At 50.3% G+C, this 22,634-nt stretch overlaps 1 pseudogene; it reads right to left on the bottom strand.

The window, feature by feature from the left end:
- The window catches only part of LOC132240138 (cofilin-1-like), a 45,313-nt pseudogene that overhangs the window by 232 nt on the left and 22,447 nt on the right, over nucleotides 1-22,634 (bottom strand).

The raw sequence follows: 22,634 nt of genomic DNA, 5'->3' as shown, positions 1-22,634 counted from the left end.
TCCTTCAAGGCTGCGCTCACCACGCCAGCCCCTCCCTTGCTCCCCTCCAGGGTGAGGGCTCTGGGGACTGAGGCTTCCCCACCGGAGCCCACTCCTGGCACTCAGGAAGCAGCCCTGCCCGGGGCGGGGTGGGGGGGGGGGGGGGTGGGGGGGGGGACAAACTTCCGGATCAGCGCTCCCCCAGGTGTGTGTATGGTTCCAGACTCCAGGCAGACACTCCTGGGGTTTTGATCTCACTTGGACCAGTGCTGTCAGCAGCCACCTCACCTGACCTTGTTTTTCCAGAAACACCATCTCCCACTGACTCATTCATTCTTCCTCCATTGGGCCATTTATCTGCTCATCGTTCGGCCCATACCCAGCAGGCATTACTCCATGAGCATGTGGTGGGAGTCGATGCAAACGTGCACCGCGCTGTGATACCCTCTCACGCCCACAAGAGACGACTATCACAAAAACAGAAAATACCAAGTGTGGGCGGGGATGTGGAGTACTGGGACCTGTGGACTCAGTGGGAATGCAAAATGGTGCAGCCACTATGAAGAAGTATGGAGCTTCCTCAAAAACTTAAAGCCAGCCAAAACCGGTTTGGCTCAGTGGATAGAGCGTCGGCCTGCGGACTGAAGGGTCCCAGGTTCGATTCCGGTCAAGGGCATGTACCTGGGTTGCGGGCACATCCCCAGTAGGAGATGTGCAGGAGGCAGCTGATCGATGTTTCTCTCTCATCGATGTTTCTAACTCTCTATCTCTCTCCCTTCCTCTCTGTAAAAAATCAATAAAATATATTTAAAAAAAAAAAACTTAAAGCCAGAATTACTGCTAGACCCAACAATGCCACATTTGGGTACAGACCCAAGAGAGCTAAAAACAAGGTCTCAAAGAGATGTGCTTATACCTGGCATGACTCACAACAGCCAAGAAGCAACCCGGCTGCCCACAGATGGTGACTAGGCAAACAAAATGTGCTCAACACATGCAGTGGAATATTACTCAGCCTTAAAAATACCCGGCACAGTGGGAACCAACATGGGGGCCTGGGTAAACACCAGTACCCAACACCTCCCACAACCACCTCAAAATTACAACTAAAATCTACAACAGCCATCACTCAGAACCGCCTGGAAGCTGGTTGAAATGGAAGTCCTACAACTAGAGAAGTAAAGAAGAAAGCACATTGAGCCTGGGATTCAACAGTAGAGGAGAGGATTCTGAGAATCAAATCAACGAGTTGGAATATGAGCAAGAAACACCCAATCAGAAGAGCAAAATGAAAAAAAGAATCCAAAAATATAAAGATAATGTAAGGAGCCTCTGGGGCAATTTTAAGCATACCAACATTCTCATTATGGGGGCACCAGAAGGAGAAGAGAGGGAGCAAGATATTGAAAACCTGTTTGAGACATCAATTAAAGACCTTATATGCATATGTACATAACCCATGGGCACAGACAATAGGGTGCTGAGGCCTGGGGGTGGGAGGCTGGAGGAGGTCAGTGGGGAAAAAAGGAGACATATGTAATACTTTCCACAATAAAGAATATAAAAAAATTTTTAAATATAAGAAAAGAAAACCTATTTGAATAAATAATGACAGGCCCAACTGGCAAGGCTCAGTGGTTGAGCATTGACCTATGAGTCAGAGATCATGGTTCAGTTCCTGGTCAGGGCATATGCCTGGGTTGTGGGCTCAGTCTCCAGTGCGGGGCAGGCTGGAGGCAGCCAATCAATGGTTCTCTCTCATCACTGATGTTCTATCTCTCTCTCCTTCTGCCTTCCTCTCTGAAATCAATAAAAATATATTTAAAAAGAAATAATGACAGAAAACTTCCCCTATTTGGTGAAAGAAATAGACTTACAAGTCTAAGAAGCACAGAGAGTTCCCAAACAAGAGGAACCCAAAGAGGCCCACACCAAGAACATATAAAGAACATACAGAAACTTACAGCTCAAAAATAACAAGACAAGTTATAGTCTCAACAATAACAACCGAATTAAAGATGGGCAAAGGACTTAAGTAGACACTTCAGAGCAGATACAGAGATGGCCAATAGTGTGTGAAAGATGCCCAATGTCATTAGCCAACAGGGAAATGCAAATCAAAGCCCTGAGACCTGCTTATCCTCACTAGTGTGGCTGCAACCATAAGGACAGACAACAGCAGGTGTTGGTGAGGTTGTGGGGACATTGGGACCCCCACACATTGCTAGTGGGAATGTGAAAAATTATGCAGTTGCTTTTGAAAAAGGTTCCAGCATTTCCTCAGAATGTTGAACATACAGTCACCATATTCCACTCCTAGGTGTTTACCCACAAAAAATGAAACGTGTCCACACAAAATTTGCACGTGAATGTTCATAGTACTGTTGTTCATAATAGCACAAAGTGGAAACAAGCCCAATGTCCGTCAGCTGATAGATGGATAAAAGCAGTGTGTCCACACATTGGAATATTATTCAGCCATAAAAAGGAATGGAGGCTGGCTTATACTACAAACTGATTGAACCTTTATAATATTACCAGAGGCCAGTGCCCTCTTGCAGTCCGGGACCCCTCGGGGGATGTCCGCCTGCCGGCTTAGGCCTGCTCTGGGAGCCTAAGCCGGCAGGCGGACATCCCCCAAAGGGTCCTTAGTGCTGCCACAGGGGCGGAGAGGCTCCCTCCACCTCCACTGCGCTCACCAGCCATGAGCCCGGCTTCTGGCTGAGCGGTGCTCCCCCTGTCGGAGAGCACTGACCACCAGGGGCAGCTCCTGCATTGAGGGTCTGCCCTCTGGTGATCAGTGCATGCCACAGCAACCGGTCATTCCATCATTTGGTCAATTTGCATATTAGGGTTTTATTATATAGGATGCTCAGTGAAAGAAGCAAGATGCAAAAGACCAACTATGGCCTGATTCCTGTGGCAGAGGAAAAACTTCTCTGCTACCCTGTTAGGTGCAGTGCATGGGGCCTGTGAATTAAACTAACAGCTGTTCTGGCAAAGAGCTTTGGGCTCCAGAGTCAGGCAGGGGTCACTGGCTCTCTTGCTTCCTGCCATGAGAACCAGAACTAGTGACTCATCTTCTTGAATTTCCATTTTGTCATCAGTGAAATGGAGGTGACATGGGGGGCCAGAGAATCTGCCCTCCACCTCATAACTACTCTTTGTATCCTTCAATGCCCCAAATCCGAGAGAGAGGGCCAGCCAGCAGCCAGTGTTGCCAAACCAGGAGTTAGCAGCCAGGAAAGGAGGAGGGCCACATTCTTTCCCTGCAGGTTTTATCTTATCTGCAGCTTCAGTGACAATTTTAAAAGGACAGGAGGTTCCTCATTCCTTCCAGGAGGACAAGCTGCATATCTGGGGCCTCTTATTCAAAATCCATGAATTTCACAAACATAACATCTGAGCATAGGGGCCTGTGTGGCGACACCAGGCCTGTCCTCCGAGTTCCGTGTCTGTCTCCCAGGTTATGCCATAACCCCGTATGTCACCTGCTGTTTAACAGGCATATTCTCAAGTCCCTCGCCCAACAGGACAGCAAGCGGGACAGTTCCGTGCAGAGGCCTGATGTCACCGGATGACAGTGGGTAGGGAGAGGGAGATTCCCTTCTCCCGGCCCCATGGTCTCCCATCACCCTCTCAGCCCCTGGTTCCTGCCCTGGGTGGAGCTGGGAGGATCCGCAGAGGAGGGACTAGGTGTTACAGGATTCCAGGGCAGGGGGAACGGGAAAACTGAGACAGGAAAGTTAAATCAAGGCCAAAGAGTGTGGGCAATTTGCAGCCAGCATGTAACTAACCACCATTATCTTCTCCAGCCAGGGACACAAGAGCAAATGGTTAGGAAACCTCCCAGGCGTGGCTCAGTGGTTGAGTGTCAACCTATGAACCAGGAGGTCATGGTTCAATTTCCAGCCAACGCACATGCCCAGATTTCAGGCTCAGTCCCCTGTAGGGGGCGTGCAGGAGGCAGCCGATCAAGAATTCTTTCTCATCATGGATGTTTCTGTCTTTCTCTCTGAAATCAATTTAAAAAAAATATTTAAAAACAAAAGGCAAGCAAACAAAAACACCTCCCTAAGGAGAGGATGCAGAAAGAGAAGGGGAAAGAGAAGTCAGCAGTCCCGAGGCTGGGCGAGATAAAGCTGCCAGGTGCTTCTCGTGAGTCCTGGGAAGGCCACAACAAAGCAAAAAAGGGGCCTTAGAACTAATCTCCACCAAACTACTCAGCAGAGGAGCTGTGAGACCTGTAGACAGGAGGGCATACAACGCCTCAGACCCCCAACCTGCTCTTCAGATGAGCTGAGAGCTCGCCTGCGCTTCATACGCCAGATGCATGGGTTTGCTTGCTTTGCTTTTTCAATGAAGGGGCATGCTTTCATTGCTTTAGTAAATTGGCTTTCACAACGCCGTCAAGGTCTCTCGTATAAATTAATTTATATGAGAAGACAAGGACCGAGGTTGGGGACAGCCTCTCCCACTGACTCGGGGGCTGTCCGGGAACACCTCTCTGGTGTGGGTGAGAGGGGCCTACACAGGAGGTAGCGACAGCCACTGTGCAGGGGGGTTGGGGTACCCCCGGTGCACTGTGGGAAAGACGTGCCACCCAGGGGTGAGGGGTGAGGGACGCAGCTCCCCCCCAGGCCAGCGTCACGGAGGCACAAGGCTTCGCCACAGGACAGACAGGAAGTGGGCTGTTGCTGTGGCCGTGTGGGGCAGTGGTTACGGGCACAGAAGTTAGAATCTGGAGGTCCTGCCTTCCTAAACCCGGCGCTGCCTCTAGCCCGCTGTGTTACGCTGGGCAGGTTCCTTAACCTCTCTGAATCTCGACAGTGGGTTTGCACAGGGGTGACAGAGCAGGGTCACCGGAAAGAGTCAACCGAGTATCACCACGAAGCCCTAGCACAATGCCTGGCACACAGTAGGCGCTTAGCAATAACACTATTATTACACTGAAAACTGCGCTGCGGCCCTAACCGGTTTGGCTCAGTGGATGGAGTGTCGGCCTGCAGACTGAAGGGTCCCGGGTTCGATTCCGGTCAAGGGCATGTACCTTGGTTGTGGGCACATCCCCAGTAGGGGGTGTGCAGGAAGCAGCTGATGGATGTTTTTCTTTCATCGATGTTTTTAATTCTCTATTCCTCCCCCTTCCTCTCTGTAAAAAATCAATAAAATATATTTTAAAAAAACAAAACAAAACAAAAAACTGCGCTGTGGATGCCCCAGGAAACAATGTCCCTTGATAAAGGATTAAAAATTTTGAATCCTATGAGTGCTACATATGACATATTTCCCTGCCTTCAGACAGTCAACGGATCGTCTTGTAATCTTTTCTGAAGACATCGGGTCATTACTTAAAATGCAAAAACTGCCTCACAGCCCAAAGCCTGCCTGTATTTAGAAATCAAACAGCAATCCTCGCTTGGCTGCATGTACCCCAACACTCACTATCCAGACCCCTGGGTCTTGGGTCTCTGGGGAGACTGTGAGAGGTGTCGGAATCGCGGTCCACGTATTGGTCAGCAGTCTCTCCTAATAGGCCCAGGAGGGACACGATGTCCCAGCACCAGCCACTGTTTGCCCCCCCGGCTGTGGGGTGAAAATCCAGACACCCGGGCGGGTCACCCAGTCACAGAGCTACCAGTGACCGGCCAGAGAGGGTGACCAGCGCGTCTGAGGCCACACACCTGAAGCACAGTTGGATGAGGCTTCGAATCCAAAGCTCATTCTAGTCAGTGGTTCTCAACCTTCTGGCCCTTTAAATACAGTTCCTCATGTTGTGACCCAACCATAAAATCGTTTTCGTTGCTACTTCATAACTGTAATGTTGCTACTGTTATGAATCGTAATGTAAATATCTGATATGCAGGATGGTCTTAGGCGACCCCTGTGAAAGGGTCGTTCGACCACCAAAGGGGTCGCGACCCACAGGTTGAGAACCGCTGTTCTAGATTCTGCTAGTTACAGTTTGGGGGCTTTAGCAACAAAAAATACAGGATGCCCACTTAGGTTTGAATTTCAGGCAGACAATGACTGATTTTTGGAATCGGTATATCCCATGCCATGTTTGAGATGTCCTTACACTAAAAATGTATTCGTCCTCGTCTGAAATTCAGAGTCATCTGCCACCTGGCATGTTGTCTGGCAGCCTGCACTGCCTCTGCCCGCTGTTGGGTGGACACAGAAACCACCTTGGCAAAGGAGAACTAGAACATCCTGGAAGCCGTACTTGCTGTCACTCGGTCTGAATAAGGGTCATCTCCACAGGAGGCCTTGTCTGAACCTCTCAGCTCCCACCTGCTCTTTGTAACAACTTCATCCAGATACAATTCGCACACCAAGCAATTCACTCGCAGTGTGCAAATCAGTGGTATGTTTTATACATTCACAGTGCGTTTAAAATGTTTATTTATTGATGGCTTTTTAGAGGGAGAGAGAGGGGGAGAGAGAGAGAGAGAGAGAGAGAGAGAGAGAGAGAGAGAGAGACACGTTGATCTGTTGCTCCACTTATGTATCCATTCACTGGTTGATTCTTGTATGTGCCCTGACCAGGGATCAAACCCACAACGTTGGTGTTTGGGGAGGACGCTCCAACCACTGAGCTACCTGACCAGGCCATTTTAAACGTTTTCATCACCTCAGATAAAAGCCATCAGCAATCACTCCCATCCCCATCTCCAGCCCCTGACCACCACTCACCTACTCTAGTCTCTGTAGATTTGCCTCTTCCAGGCATTTTCTATAAAGGAAATCCTAGGGGTACGGCCTTTTGTGTCTGTGTCAGGTCTCGGGGCTCCATTCCTTCCTACAGCTGAGCGATGATCCCTCGTGGGACAGACCACAGTCTGTATGCACGTGGCCATGGAGGGGCCTGGGGGTGGTGTGGCCTCCTGGCTCCCTCCCAGGGGCTGGTGGTCCCATCGCCCCGCTTCCTGCCTGCGCCCCGCAGCGCTCTGGTCCCCTCCGTGCGTGCGCCTGCTCCCTCTGCCTCCCCGCGTGCGCTCCGCTCCGAGGGCGCCGCTTTATGGGAATCTCCGCTGCACATGGGGCAGCAGATGGAGGAGTGGCTGGAGCGGCCCTGCCGCCGCTGAGTCGGGGCCCTGGGACCCGGGCCCCCCGCGCGGAGGGGGAGGGAGAGGGGAGTTCTCGTCTTTTCCAGGGAGGAAACCCCAAGTGGTGCCCGAGACGCCCGCTCCTCTTGGCCACAGCGGTCTGTGTTTTGAGCGTCCGCGCGACCAACCTTGTCGCCCTCTGAATCTTTCAGGTAAAAAGGAGAGGTTGGCGCAGGTGGGGGAATGGGGTAATGGAGCGGGGAACCTCTTCTCCAAACTCGCTGGTTCCGCCAAGACGCAAATCCTGCAGCAGCGTCAAGAGCTGAGCGCCCTCCCAGCCCCGCGGGGTGCACCCGTGAACCCCTCTGCTCGCTGGTTCTTATTTTTGCAGTTTGGGAGACTTTTCCAAGCATCCCTCTCTTCTGGCAAAGGACACGTTTATCTGCTCATCTGAGTCAGGACTTTATTCATTGGGCAGTTCTTTAATTCCACCTGTGTCGCATTCATCACAAAGTACCCCAGCCTGGGTGGCCAAAACAGCAGCCTTTTATTCTCTCACACTTCTTCTTTTTTAATATATTTTTATTGACTTCAGAGAGGAAGAGAGAGATAGAAACATCAATGATGAGAATCGCTCCTACTGGGGATGAGCCTGCAACTTGCACATGCGCCCTTCACTGGAATCAGACCCAGGACCCTTCAGTCCACAGGCCGAGGCTCTATCCACTGAGCCAAACCGGCTCAGGCTCTCATGCTTCTTAAAGCAAGGGCTTCTGGAGAGCCACACCCCTACCAGCTGGGGTGGTCCATCTTTCTCCAGCCTGCTGGGGGGGGGGGGGGGCGGGGCTGCCAGAGAGCCTTGGCCCTGTCCTCCTGGGGCTCCCTCCTGCTCCCTCCTTTTCTCATAAGGACACCGTGGTCTTGGAGTAAGTCCCGCCCGCTGCATATGACCTCAAGACCCATTCCCAAGTAAGGTCAGATTTGCAAATGCTGGGGAATAGGACTCCACGGATCTTTGTCAAAGATACAGTTCAACTCGCAGCATCTCCCTCCGAGAAGGAAGTCTTCCTGGGATTGGAATTAGAATTGCACTCCGTTTCCATCATAATTTTTCCTTTCTCTCACTGAAGGATATGGTATTCTCCTGCTGGTTCTGTGTCATGTCATTTAGGAAGAGATCACTGTTTTCCTCATAAAGCACCCTGCCTTTCTTAATTACATGTATTTCTATTTTATTGTTTCAGTCGCTGCTGTGAATGAACATTTTTTCTTATTTTTATTCCTAGGTGTTTATTGCTAGGGTATAGGGAAGGTGTTGTTTTGTGTTTTTCTTGAACCGAGGGAGTGTGCTTTTAACAGCTAGTGTAGGTATTTGGGGGTTTTGCAGGGACAGAACTCTGTAAACAGAATGTGGCATCTTGGAATACTCTGCAGCTCACAAGCAGAATGAAGGGGAGCTATCAACAGACCTTGAGCTATTTCCACAACGTAGTGTTAAGTGGGGGAAAAGATGCAAGAATGTGTAATGGAATCCCAAGTTAGAACACAATGCAGAAAGGGCCATTCACACAGGTATCTGTGTTCACAGGAAAATACAGAATGTTAGCTGGTTAACCTGGGCGACTTCTTAGGGTGGGGAGTTAACAAAAAGGGAAGAGGAGGAAGAGGTGAAGGCACCCAAGCCAAAAAAGAATGAAAAATGACTCCAAAAGATCCAAAATCATAGGATACAGTCACTACACATTATGTGACTTTGTATATTTATATTTATACTAGTATTTATATTTACATTATGTACTTGTTCTATGTGTCCAGAGAAACTTCCCCCCCCCCTTAATTAAGTGAGGCTTTTTATTGTTTTTCTTTCTTTTCTTTTCTTTTTATTGTATTTTTTTTTAAATTAAGGGCCCCTCACTGGTCCTGCTTCCAGAAGTGGCCACGCCCAGGTAGAAAGAGGAGCAACCAGGCGGCCGGGGGAGGGCTCATCTCCACAACATTCCATCTACATACAGAACTAAACAGACAAGCACAGAGTCACCATTGTGGTTAGAAGTTGGCAGCATGGAAAGGGGTGGTGGGGGGAAACAGGAGGGAAGTAGGGGTGTCATTAAAAAAAAATACAGGCCCTCCTGGTGCCTGGGGTGGGGGGACTCGGTCTGCTTCAACCCAAGAGGAATCAGAAGATCAGAAGCTATTTGGGAGGCCAGAACCCTCAGGGATGGAGGGAGGAGGGAGGTCCAGGGGGTGGGGGCTGTTTGGCAACTGGGTGAAGGGTTTGCCCTCCCTCTGCTGGGATCCCCCCAGCCCTGGGGTCTGGCAAGGGGGAGGCAGCCTGCACCCCGCCACACAGGCAGGCCTGGGGCTGCCAGATGCTCCAGGCAGGGGTGACAGCACTGCCCCACAGCTTCTCTGCCAGAGGGCAGCGTCCTTGACCTCGGAGCTGCTTGCCTGTGACTCCTGCTTGATCCAGTCAGCTTCTCCTTGGTGGCAGCCTTGGGGCTGGCATAGGTCATTTTGCTCTTAAGGGGTGCAGACTCGGGGGCCCAGGAGGTAAACCCCAGGTTCCCTTGCTCTCCTCAGTCTCATGGGTCGCGTCATACAGGGCGCAAGTGGCAGTCTTTGTCCGGCAGCATCTTGACGAAGGTGGTGTCGGGGTCTCCTGTCTGGCCCACATCACCCACCAGGATCTCCATGCCTCCTCCGGAGTGACGTCCTTCCCGTCTTCACTCGGGCAGGAGAGCAGCCTTCTCGCGGGTCTTCACCTCCCTGTGCCAGGGACACGCGCACCTTCATGTCACTGAACTCTCGGTGACGCCGGCAGAGGCAGCCACACCGGAGGCCATGCTTCCGGAAGCCAAGGAGACAGCATGAGAGCCTGAGAAGAGGGAGCCGCTGCAGCTGCGGCCGGGACCCGACTCTGTCCGGAGCAACTTAAAAACATGATCCCTACTTTTGTCCGATTTTGTTAAGATGAGCTGACATAGCACTTTGTATTCATTGCAACAGAATGATTTGATGTCAGTAAAGATTGCACAATGATCACCACAGTAAGGTTGGTTAATCTCCATCACCTCTACACACTTACAATATTTTTCTTGTAATGTAAACTTTTAAGGTCGGCTCTCTTGACAACTTTCAAATATACAATACAAATATGTTAACTATAGTCAGCGTGCTGTACGTTATACCCCCGGAACTTACTGCTCTTATAACTAGAAGTTTGTACCTTTTGACCCCTCCCCCGTGTGCCTCCCCCACCATCTGAGCTCTGTGTCTGAGTTCTGTGTTTTCAGATTCCCATGTAAGTGAGGTCGCTTGGTACTTGTCTTTCTCTCTCTGACTTCTTCGCTTAGCACAATGCCCCCAAGGTCCACCCATGTCGCTAAGGCAGGGTTTCCTCCCTTTTGAAGACTGAGTAGTATTCCATCGACTATACATCCCACCTTCCCTCATCCACTCATCCAGCAGTGGACACTGAGGCTGTTTCCATGTCTTGGCTTCCGTAAAAAAAAATTTAAGTTCATGCCAAAGCGAAGAGGTGAGCGCCTGATGGTGTGGGTGGCCCTGGAAGCCAGGCCTGAAGGGGAGACACAGACCGGGTCCCAGAGGGCACCCGGGGGGCCTCTGGCTGCTGCTGAGAGGGGGAGGCACTGACATCTGGGTTTTTGTTTGCAGGTATCTATGTCCCATTTTCCAAGAGCAGCCAAACACTTCTTCTGAGCCTCCTCTCTCCCCTTCCCTCTCCATCACCTGCACTGCCCTCTTTTTTTTTTATTGATTTGAGAGAGAGAGAGAGAGAGAGAGAGAGAGAGAGAGAGAGATCAATTTGCAGGTCCATTTATGTATGTATTCATTGGTTGCTTTTTGTATGTGCCCTGACTGAGGCTCAAACCTGCAACCTTGGCCTATCAGGATGATGCTCCAACCGACTGAGCTGCCTGGCCAGGGCCACTGCCCTCCTCTTGGTGGGGTTTTTGGCTGTGGTCCTGCTCCTCTTCAAGTCTGACTCTTGAGCCCAGGCAAACCCACCGGCAGCTCTATGAGCCCCTGACAAGATTGCTCCTCACCTGGCGATACCTGGCCTGTGTCCTGTCTGAGGCCGGGTAGGGAGGTCTTCCTTTTCCTTTGACATTTTTAGCCTTCCCAAATATATTCCTTTCTGGCCTAAATTAGCTACAGACCATCTCTACTTACAAAGTACTCTAGGTGATTAAAAAAACAACAACAACTAAAAATCTCCTACCGTCTTAAGCACTTTGCACAGTGACATGACAGCTGTGATGCGGACGTTGTTAGCATCCCTGTCCGTTTTCACAGAGGAGGAAGCAGCTGGCTGTTACTTTGCCTGGAGCCAAACCGCTGGTGAGCTGCAACACTAGGATTTGAACCCGTGTCTGTCGGTCTCCAAAGTCTGTGTCTGTGGCCCAGCAGCGTGGCCCAGTGGTTGAGCATCCACCTGTGAACCAGGAGGTCATGGTTCTGTTCCCTGTCAGGACACATGCCTGGGTTATGGGCTCAATCCCCAGTGTAGGGTGTGCAGGAGGCAGCCGATCAAGAATTCTCTCTCATCATTGATGTTTCTTTCTCTCTCTCCCTTTCCCTTCCTCTCTGACATCAATTAAAAAAGAAAAAAAAAGTCTGTGTCTATGTCTGTGTCACTGTCCTGTGACTACTCCGGGACAGTAGGGGGTACAGAGACATAAATGGGTGTCACTACCTGAACACAGTTAGAAACCAGTACACAGACTGTTTCATGCCAACACCAAGATGGAGAGGCCAAACAAGCCGGGCACGGTGGTCGGGGGGTCAGGAGAGCTTCCTGGAGGAGGTGGCTGCCATCTGAGCTCAGCCCTAGAGAAGGAGCAGGGGCGAGCCAAGTGACCCACGCTGGGAAGGGCGTTCTGGGCAGAAAGAATTGCATGTGATGTGTCGAGAACTGAAGGCAGAGCGTACTGGTTCAGACTCTTAGCTGCAACCCAAATATGACCAAACAGAATGAAAATTTCACCGTCTCAAATAACTGGAAATTCAAAGTGGGGAGAGTGGTGCTGAGGACACAGGTCACCTCGTGCTGTCCTCGGGATCTGGTCTCTCTCCACGGCCGGCTTCCCTGTGTTTGCGAGATGCTCTGGGGAGCTTCCAATCTTCCTTCAGCTTCCTTGTCGATGGTCTCACAGCCTGTGACTGGCTCTTTCTAGAGCCTGAGCTCATCCTATCAATCGCGATGGCTATGGTACAGCAGAGTGCTGACTGGCTTAGGTGTCAGTCACATGACCCACCCTTGGCCAGGGTGGGTCAACTTGGGGGCCTGGACTTGGAGAAGGGACGTGAGGGCCCTTGTGGGGATGTAAGGTGAAAGCCTGGAGCATGGGGTTCAGGCTCAGATATAGGTGGGACCAGGTCAGGGAGGGCCCCAAGGGAGACAAGCTTAGACAGCAGGGGGACGTGAACCAACATCTCAGGGTGCGCACGGCACATCCACGGTCTCCCGGCCCCAGGTCTCCGCGTGCCCCCTGAAAGGACACCTGCCAGGATCCCTGGTCCAAGTGGTGGTGGCTGGTGGTTTGATCTCTGAGTCGATTCTCTCTCGTCTTGACAATAATTACAGGGTAGGGATTCTCCGAGGAGGCTGCTCGTCCTGAGTTCCTTGTAATCCACCCAACATACTCAGCGGTCCACGCGCTTTTTCTGGAGTTGCCCAGAAGTAGTAAACATTTTGGGCTTTGCGGGCCATCTGGTCTCTGCCACAACGACTCAATTCTGATTTAGTAGTGACAGCAGCCATATCATTTGCATATTGCCAGTGGCTGCTTCTGAGATCATATAAACCGCAAAGCCTAAAATTTCTATCTGGCCCTTTACAGAAAAGGTTTGCCAGCCCCATCATGTACCAAGAACATCTCTCTCTCGTGAGCCCTTAAAATCCTTCCTTACCACCATTTTCAATGACTGCAGTTGGCTTCTCTCCCACCAGGGTTTCCAAAGCTGCTCCACGGAGGGCACTCATTTCCCTGGCAAATGTCCGTGAAACTGAGTTTGCCAGGGGAAGACACCTTCTGAATTTGGGGAGCAATGGGAAGTGTCCCCAAAGCCTCCCTGGCTGCTCTCCCAGCCCAGCCCTGCTCTCTAAGCTCTGAGAGGCTAAAAAACATTTTCTAAATCATTTTTCCTGACCCAAGATCTCAAAGCTTTGCAAACCCATAAATTAGCAGGCCACCTGCTGAGGAATCTCGTTGAGCCTGTCCTGAGATAGTCCCTGCAATCGGGTCCCATCCACATTGAGCTATTTTTCAGCTCCTTGAAATCTCCCCCCCCCCCCCCCTTAATTACAGTTTACAGCTGGGCCTATTGGGAGCAAAGGCGCCCTCCTTGCCTGGGGTCGTTATACATCAAGCTGGACTAGGGGGAGGGGTCTTCCTGCAGAATCAACCAGGTCAGGAGGAGGACTCAACCCCCGGAGGCCAGTTTTTCTGGTTTCCAGGAGCTCTCCTGGCCTCCCTGCTGTACTGTTCTTAGGTAGAAACCCTTCTTGGATTTGCAAATGACACGGGCTCTTTGTCACCTCAAATCCCTTGAGAGCCCGTGGGGAAGTCCATTGTTTAGAAAGTGTTGCCTCTTCGGCTTTTCTTTTTCTATAAAAGAGGCCTTACAATCTCTGTGCCCCATAACCTTGGGCTCCTGCCAAGCTCCTAGGTAGCGTTTGCTCTTGATAAATGTGAGCCTTTCTCCTCCTGAGCCATGAGCGTGTTTCTTGTACCGGTTGGTTGGTTTGTCCAGTCTAAGATTTTCCAATTATTCTCTAATGACCGTAGATCATTTTACAATAAAAAATCACATTGCAAATGTAGCCAGGTGTGAAAGCAGAACTTCTCCAGCCGGTTAGGCCCCTGCATGTGTCATGTCAAGCACCCCGCGTGCAGATGGCACCTCCCGCCCGACTTTCAGATGAGCTGATAAAGCCAGAAAAAGCAGAGGCCATGGTTCGCTCATTTTCCACATTCATATCATTCATTGCTTTGAGAATTTTGGGGGGACTTTGGTGTGTGTTTTTAAACATTTGCAATTTTATTTTTTATCATAAAATGATCTGTGGTCATTAGAGAATAATTGGGAACTCTTAGACGGGGCCAACAAACCACAGCCACCCGCCCACGTCCAGGGATGTAGACACGAATAACATTGCAGGACCCACTTTTCCAATCCTCGTTAGTAGAGTAACAGGCACCATAGGGTGCTACTCAGTATGCGTTCCTTCTCTTCCCCTTTCCTAAGAGCCCCCTGATTTTGCCCTGGCCTCCTTTCAGAGCAGGTGCCGTGAGGGACTGAAGCTTGGCCAACCTGCGATTGCTATGTCACCTCCTTTCCCTCACAGACCCGAGCACGCATACAGTTATGGGCAATGAGATAAGGGGGCAGATGTTGGCTAAGGGACTTCTGGGAAGGTTTCCTTCCTCCCAAATGAGACTCGGCACGAGAGGCCCTGGCTGTTCTTCCTGCTGACCAGAGAGGATGCCTGGAACCTGAGGATGAGACAGATGTGGGGCAGAGGGTGGAGCCCAGAGAGTCAGGAATAGAGCAGGAGCCCCGTGCCTTGTGCCTGCCCTGCCTCTGCACTTCTTGTGTCAGGAGACATCCCCAGATTTTAAGCCAATTTGAGCTGTGAGTCTGTTACTGTAATGATGCTGAATAGTTGGTGTATGTTCTGTTTTGAAGCCCACCAACCAGATCTGCATAGAGGTGAGCTTGGTCAGCTGCGGCGGCAAGGCCCAGGGGCAAGCACCCAGAGATGCCTTTGGGAGAGTCTTGGGAGGGGAGGACGGAGGGAACGTGAGCTTGTGCTGAGTGATTCTAGGGAGAGATGGGAGACACAGGGCCAGGTCTGGAAGGACACTGTCAAGAAGTGGAACAATTTGACCATCGACTGTCTTCCCGGTGATTCAAGCAGGACTGGACTGGAGTGAAGCAGGTGGGAACTGACATTGGCAAGTCAGCAAGCACTCGTGTTAGGGAAGAGGGTGTTTATTTTCACGGTCTCTGTGTGGCCTTGCCTGTGCCCTCTCCGAGCCCCGCTCCTGTTCTGTTGAGAACGTTTTTGTCTGGTTTTCAGCAAAGCCATCTTCACTGCTCTGGCTGCAAGCAGGGCCACTTTCACCTCCTCCGCATGAGCACACAACTGAATACAACATTGGGCCTCATCATCCATTCTCCATGTGAGGTGCGTTCGAAGACACAGAGCCACCCCAGAGTCATTAAAAACAGCTGAAATATTGTGTGTTTTTTTTTGTCATAGCAAAATATACACAGAGAAATACATAATGCAACTGCCATGCAAACTTTAAAAAATTATTTGTTCAGTAGAAAGAGAACAAGAAGGAAAGTCAAGCAATCCTGGAATACATGGCTGTTCAGTACCTTATAAGAGAAAGACTCTGGCAGCTGATGGAATTCCTCATTTTATATGTAGGCTTCTCTGTATCATAAATCAATGACTCCTGGTTCTGGGGGCAGCCCAAGCAAGGTACATGAGAACCACCGAGGTTGCTGATGAAAAAACATAGATTCCCGCCTGCTTCCTCACCCGAGATTCTGATTCAGTTGCTCTCATCTGGGAAGTGTCTTCCAGTGCCTCTGCCTCAAAGGCAAATCTCTTTCTCCTCCAATTCCAAGGACTCTGATGGGCTCCCCTTGAGTCGCATGTCCCACTCCTTGACTAATCACTGTGGTTAGTGAAGTGAGGCACTGTGATTGGCCAGTTCTGGGTTATGCACTTCTCAGTAGCCAAGAGTATGGGCTGCTGTGATTGACAGCTATGCTGAATCAAATGATGGATTCAGGGAGCAGTGTTTCTCCACAAAGGAATTTGCAGGGAGCATGTTGGGAATGTCATTTTAGGAACACCTGAATCTTATTTTAGCTCAGCCCACTCTTTCCCTTTAAGGTCCACCCAACACGAGAGGCAAAAGCAAATTAAAAGTCAGCTTCATTGGTATTAATGGAGCTTTGGGCAGAGCTCTAATACAGAGTATCTATACTAATAAAAGGGTAATATGGTAATTAGACTGGGAGACCTTCCGGACATCCTTCTGGACAAAGCCATGGTGGTGGGGCGGAGACAGAGGCAGTTAGGGGTGATCAGGCCAGCATGGGGGGCAGTTGGGGGCAAGCAGGCCAGCAGGGGGCGCAGTTGGGAGCTAGCAGGCCAGTGGGGGAGGGCAGGTGGGCACAATCAGGCCAGCAGGCAGAGTGGTTAGGGGTGATCAGGCAGGCAGGCAGGTGAGCTGTTAGGAGCCAGAAGTCCCGGATTGAGAGAGGGATCCCAGATTGGAGAGGGTGCAGGCCAGGATGAGAAACACCCCACCCCCAGGCACAAATTTTGTGGACCGGGCCACTAGTTTACAAATAAGGAAGTTGCAACTGCCCTTCAGCCTTCACCTGGCCACAGGGATGAATTATGGCAAAAGATGAAAAGCAAGGATGCAGACCATGAAAACCCCATGCTGGGGTCAGGAGCTGCCATTTCAAGTGACAGTGATCTGGCCCATTAGTAAATCATATTTGTTCATCGCCTTAGAATTTAACCCAATCAGATTTATAAGGCTTTTTCCCTGAAGGGTAGAAGGTTGGAACTACAAGATTTCAAGTTGGCAAATCCCAGCGAAGCGCTATGATTGGCTCAGCTTGGGTCACATGGAAGAGGCAAGTGGAGAGAATACCAATATGCCTCCTGCCTACAGCATTCTGGGTACATAAATGATTCTTCCAAATACCTCCTTACTCATTTTAAGATGCTGTGATGTAATAAAAAATATATATTTGGTCTCTATCCAAGTTCTAGGCACATAGCTTCTAACCCCTTGGAATCACAGAAGTGATATGTCTTTTTTTTGAGAGAGAGAGAGAGAGAGAGAGAGAGAGAGAGAGAGAGAGAGAGGAAGGGAGAGAGAAACATCTATCAGTTACCTCCTGTATGCACCACAAACCTGCAACCTGGGTATGTGCCCTGACTGGGAATCTAATAGCTCTTGCTTTGACTCAAAATTATTTTAATTTAATATAATGATAACAGCAAAAACAAAAACCAGACTGATAGTTTCTGAAATTCTATGGGTAAGAGCAGGAGGGGATAGGAGTGGTGAGCAACAGGGAATATAGGAAATTATCATAAAGCGGTGTTGTCTTAGAAAGCACTTTCTTTTTATGCCTATGTGGGTGGCTTGATATGGGGGTGCTGTTGGAGATGGAGAGGTAGAGAGGTGACCCCCAAATAACAATAACCAAGTAGAATACAGCACAGTGCTGGTGTGTTCTGTGTACTTTTGAGCATGAACTCATTTCAACCTCATAACAATCCTAGGAGGTAGGTCCTTCACTAAGATCGACAGCTAGCAAGATTTGTGTAACCACTATACCACCCTGAATCTAATGTTAGCTCAGCCCACTCTTTCCCCTGAAGGTCCACCCAACACAAGAGGCAATTCTAGAGTTGTCGGGAAGCATTCAAGCTCCTGACCTTGGTGCTTAAAAGATGAAAGTTGTAATACTTATTGCCGATGTGGAGTTCAAGGGGCATTGTGCCAGGATTCAGGCATTGCTGAGCCCAGCTGAGGCCGAGGGGCCATGCCGGGAGCGCCGCCCGAGCCTCAGCCTGCACAGAGCGTGGCTATATGTGGAAGGATGGGACAGTCACTCTGGAAGCTTCTCCCCTTGAAACACCTTGACATTAAGGAATCTTCCTCTTTCTTCCCTCCCTGTCTTCTTTAGACACCTGAGTCAGTGCTGTCTTTGCATAAGCACCTAACTGAGCAGGGCAGGCGTGTGAGCAGGGTTGGCATTGGGCAGGATTAAGGGAGGATTAAGGCCCTTTGTCAATTTCTCATCTCCTCTCTGCAGAAACAAGACCTGAAGTCTTGCTAAAGAATTCCCTTGGTAACAACTTTCTCCGGGCTCTTTTGGATCGCCTCTGGCTGGGTGGAGCTCCTGCTGTGTGCAGCCTCCACCAGGAAGTGAGCCAGGCTGCCAATGTGAGCTTTGAGCCAGGGCATTTGCATGGGTGGGGTCTCCATTCCAGGCCAAGACGACTCACCTCTTGGGCCAGTTGCCTCAGACCTTGGAGACAAGCCACATCTTGCCAAGAGACTTCTGTTCCCCATCCCAGTGCCCAAGGGTGCGGTCCCGCTGTCTCCGCAGCTCGCTCCCCCCCTTGTGTTCCCTTCTGCTCTTCATTTCCCCTGGTTTAAGGAGACACAAACCTGCTTTCACAGAGGCCCGTCTCCACTGTTTTACCTTCTCAAGGACTTCAAGTCCTGAATGACTCTCTTCTGAATTTCCCTTTCTCCCCACCGTCGCTTCTCATCAGCCCACAGGACTGCTCCCATGTTGGAACAGGAACAGACTCCCTCTGACTCCTGCGGGGGACACCAGTGCCCTCCCTCCCACCCTCCTTTCTCCGCCGCCCTTCAGAGACAAACTTCTCCATTGCCTGCACTCCCATTCTCTAGCCCACTTCCGTCTGGCTTCGGTGCCCCCCTGAATTTGCTCTTGCCAAGGTCATGGTCATGGACATGACATGTTCAAGTCTTCATGTGATGGGGCTTCTTAGCTGTACGTGACACAGCTGACCACTCTCCTCGCTCTCCTTCGGTGACATGCTCATGGTCTTCTTGCCTCGTCCCCGCCACTCCTGTCCTCATCCTCGCTCTTCCTGCCTCTAAACGTCAGGCCCAGCAGGGTACCTTTCGTAGCTGGATGCTCACAGGGTGGTCTCCTTCATCACCGTGGTTTCAAACACCATCAGGCGGCTGAGGACCCTCCCATTTAGGCCTCCAGTCTCGTGGTCACCACACAGTTCCATTGCTGCATGACGCCCTCATTAGAACGTCGCTTGGGCATTCCATACTGAACGTGTGCATAATGAAACTTTACATTGTCTCCCTACCTATGTCCCCCCAGTCTCCAGCTATGGAAATGGCAGTCTGCGCCCCTCAACCCAGACCCCCAAGTCCTCACCCTCAGTCCCTTCATTCTCCTCCTTTAACCCTCCCACCCAGGTAGCCACCCACGGTCAACTCTGCTCCCAGATGTCCTCAGATCTCAGTCTCCTCTTTCTTTTTGTTCTTTTTTTAAAAAAAAAATATTGAATTTATCAGGGTGATGTTTGTTAACAAAGATCTCACTTTTTTTTAATCTTTAAATTCTTTGTTAGTTAAGGAATTACAAATGTGTCCTCATTCCCCCCCTATTAACCCCCATCCCCCCCACACACACTCATGCTCTCATTCCCCCCCACCCCCCGTTGTCTATGTGCATTGGTTTGGCTTATATGCATGCATACAAGTCCTTTGGTTGATCTCTTCCCCTTACCCCCCCCCCTACTTTTCCTCTAGGGATTAATAGTCTGATTGCTGTTTCTCTGTCTTCAGATCTCACTTTCTTCATCATCACTTTTATACCCTAGGCTAGGCCACCGTCAACTCCCACCTGGGCGCTCTGAAGACCTCCTAAGTAATCACTAGCCCTTGTTTCTCATATTGCTGCTGTTGAGATTTTTCTAGAAGGAAAACTGAATCAGATCTCTTGCTGAAAACCATCTCATGCTCTCCACTGCCCCCAAGAAGTCTAATGCACTTCACTCGGTTATGTAGCCCTTCAGCCCTGGCTGCTCCCCGCCTCTCCAGCCTGCAGTGCCGCCCCCACGGGTTAGTGAGCACCTACTCGGTCTCCAGGCACTGACAGGCTCTCAGGTCCCAGATCGTTCTTTCCCTTCCAGGCCTTTGCACTTGCTGCTCCCTCTTGGGGAGCCCTCCCCTCCCCTACTCCCCAGTTCTGGTTGGCTACTGCTAATCCTTCTATCCTTGGCTTAGTTTAGATGTCACTTCCTCCAGAAAGCCTTCCCTGACTCATTCTCCACAAAACAAAACAAAATCAAATCAGATCAAAAAAGCTGAGTCATAGCTCCTTTCTTCCCTGAGGAGGGATTAGGAAAGCCGTGTCTGCATGGCAGGCACGTCCTCCTTCTATTTTTCATCTTCGTTACAGATAAACAGACGTGTTGAGGACAGCATCCAAATAGAGATACTTCACTGGGTTTTTATAGAAACCATTCTTTTTTCTTCCTAATGGGTGGTCCATTATTCCAATGACAAATTAAAGAATTGGTTACTGCCTTTCACATATTAAAACACCACCTTCTGGAATTTTAAACACACCCTTGGCTAATTTTGTTTTATTTATATTATTATTATTATTATTATTATTATTATTATTATTATTTTGGATGGCTTGAGGGCTCTAGTGGGTAGGAGGCAGGCTATAGTGTTTTTAAAAATGTATTGATTTTAGAGAGAGAGAGGAAGGCAGAGAGAAAAAGAGAAGCATCAATTTGTTGTTCCACTTATTTATGCATTCACTGGTTGATTCTTGGATGTGCCTGACCCGGGATTGAACCCACAACCTTGGCAAATTGGGACAATACTCTAACTGTGCTACCCCGCCAGAGCACTATAGCATATTTTTGACACCCTGTGGCATCACTATTGGTTGTAACCGAGTGTAGGGGCTGGATCAATATTGATGAATGAAGGCATGAATGAAATTGCTCTCAAACCAGAGTGTACGTTTCATGTTCTGGTCTCCAGGGGTTAATTTTATCAGCACCCGTAGAGCAGGCACAGCTTCACTCTGCGAATCATGGAGCGTAGGTTGACCAGATGGCAGAGTTCCTAGAGCACCCAGGGCTCCTCTTCTGAGCCTCTCAGTGGGTCCAGCTGAGCCCTTGCTCACGGGCAGTGGTCACGAGCAGGCAGGCTGCCCTCAGGATGGAAGAAAGTAGGGGTCAGTAAGGTGAGAAGTTCTTAAAACACCCCACCTGCTTTGATTGCCTGTTTGTTTGTTTGTTTGTTTGTTTGTTTGTTTGTTTGTTTGTTTTAAAGATCACAGCAAACCTCTGGAGAACCGGATTGGGAACTGGGGAAAGTAAGGTGTCAGTGTCAACACGCATTTGTGACACCCGCTGAGCCCCTGCTCCCCCTAATGGCAGGGCCCAGCGTCGGATCGCCATCTTGTGGTCAAACCTGGGGACTGTGTCCTTCCCACCTTGGTTCCCAGTGCTCCCGCAGCGGTGGAACCAGGGTTTGGACCCGTCTGTGGTCCCACCAGAGTCTGGGGTCTAAAGGCCTCGTTCAAGTCCTGGTTTGACCACTCCCAGCCATGATCAAAGAGAACTCTGTTTACTTTTTTTTCTTTTTGTTAATCTTCATCCCAGGATATTTTTCCATTTATTTATTTTTAAATATATTTTTATTGATTCAGAGAGGAAGGAAGAGGGAGAGAGAGATAGAAACATCAATAATGAGAGATATTCATGGACCGGCTGCCTCCTACACACCCCTCACTGGGGACTGAGCCCACAACCTGGGCATGTGACCTTGGCCGGAATCGAATCCTGGACCCTTCAGTCTGCAGGCCAGTGCTCTGTCCACTGAGCCAAACCAGCTAGGACTCCATTAATTTTTAAAGAGAGTGGAAGGAAGAGGGAGAGACAGAGAGAGAAACATCGATGTGAGAGAGACACATCAATTGGTTGCCTCAACTCTCAACTGAGGTACCTGTCCTTGACCAGAATCAAACCCAGGACCCTTTAGTCCACTGGCTCTATTCACTGGTCAGTACTTCGTTTTCTTCTCTGAATTGTGGACAGAGCAATGCTCTCATCTCTCCGGGTAAAGACCCGATGAGAAATGAGCCTGTGGCGGTCACAGGCTTGCCAGGTCTCCTGAGTGTGGCTGATGAGTATTGTTTTCTGAAGTTGATATAAGAGCACTTTTCTTCAGTGTTACCTTAAAACAAGAAAGTGAGGTGCCTGGGTGGTTTGGATGTTTAGCACTGGAAGGGCTTTGGGGGTCAGCAGGTGGGACCTCCTATTTTCAGAGGAGAAGCTGGAACTCAGGGAGAGAAGAAACTAGGAGTCAGAGTTTTCAAGGCTCAGGTGACAGAGTGCGACTTGCCGCTCCTCGTTCAGCAGGTTCGGCAGTGAGCCCAGAGCTCTGCCCTCAGGGGAGGACTCTGCAGGGCAGAGGGTCCCAGGTAGGCACCCCACATGGGGTTCAGGAATGGCCCTTTGCAAGCCAAGTCCTTCTTCAGGTGGATGGAGAGGCACCCGAGAACCTGCGAGTGGGACTCAGTGCCCCCGGCAGCGCCCAGGTGTGCCGAATTGCTGGCATTGCGTGGAGACCGTGCCCAACATCCTGCCACTCCACAGAAGCAGACACTGAGATGCAGGGAGAGAGGATGGGGCCTGCCCAGGCCACTCGCCGCTGCCAGTGGCTGTTCCGTCCCAGCAAACTGTGCAGCTGCCCTCGCGGCCCTTTGTCTCATCAGGACCGAACACCTACTCTCCCCGGAGGGCCGTGGGCCATGCCCTTGCTCATCATCCGTTTCCTCTTCCCAGCAGCCTTGCAATGGCTTCTTTCCATTTCACAGACGAGGAGACCGGGGCACAGGGAGATGATGGGAGTGCACCAGGCTAGTGAGTGCTGGGTCTAGAGTTGAACCATCTCCACTCAACTCTAGCGACTGGTTCACGGCCACCACAGGGCCCAGCGCCACCAG

Source organism: Myotis daubentonii, chromosome 8 (genome assembly GCF_963259705.1).
Source record: "Myotis daubentonii chromosome 8, mMyoDau2.1, whole genome shotgun sequence".
NCBI classification, from domain to species: Eukaryota; Metazoa; Chordata; class Mammalia; order Chiroptera; family Vespertilionidae; genus Myotis; species Myotis daubentonii.
Note: the sequence above shows the minus strand (reverse complement) of the source record. Positions and strands in the feature narration are given on the sequence as shown.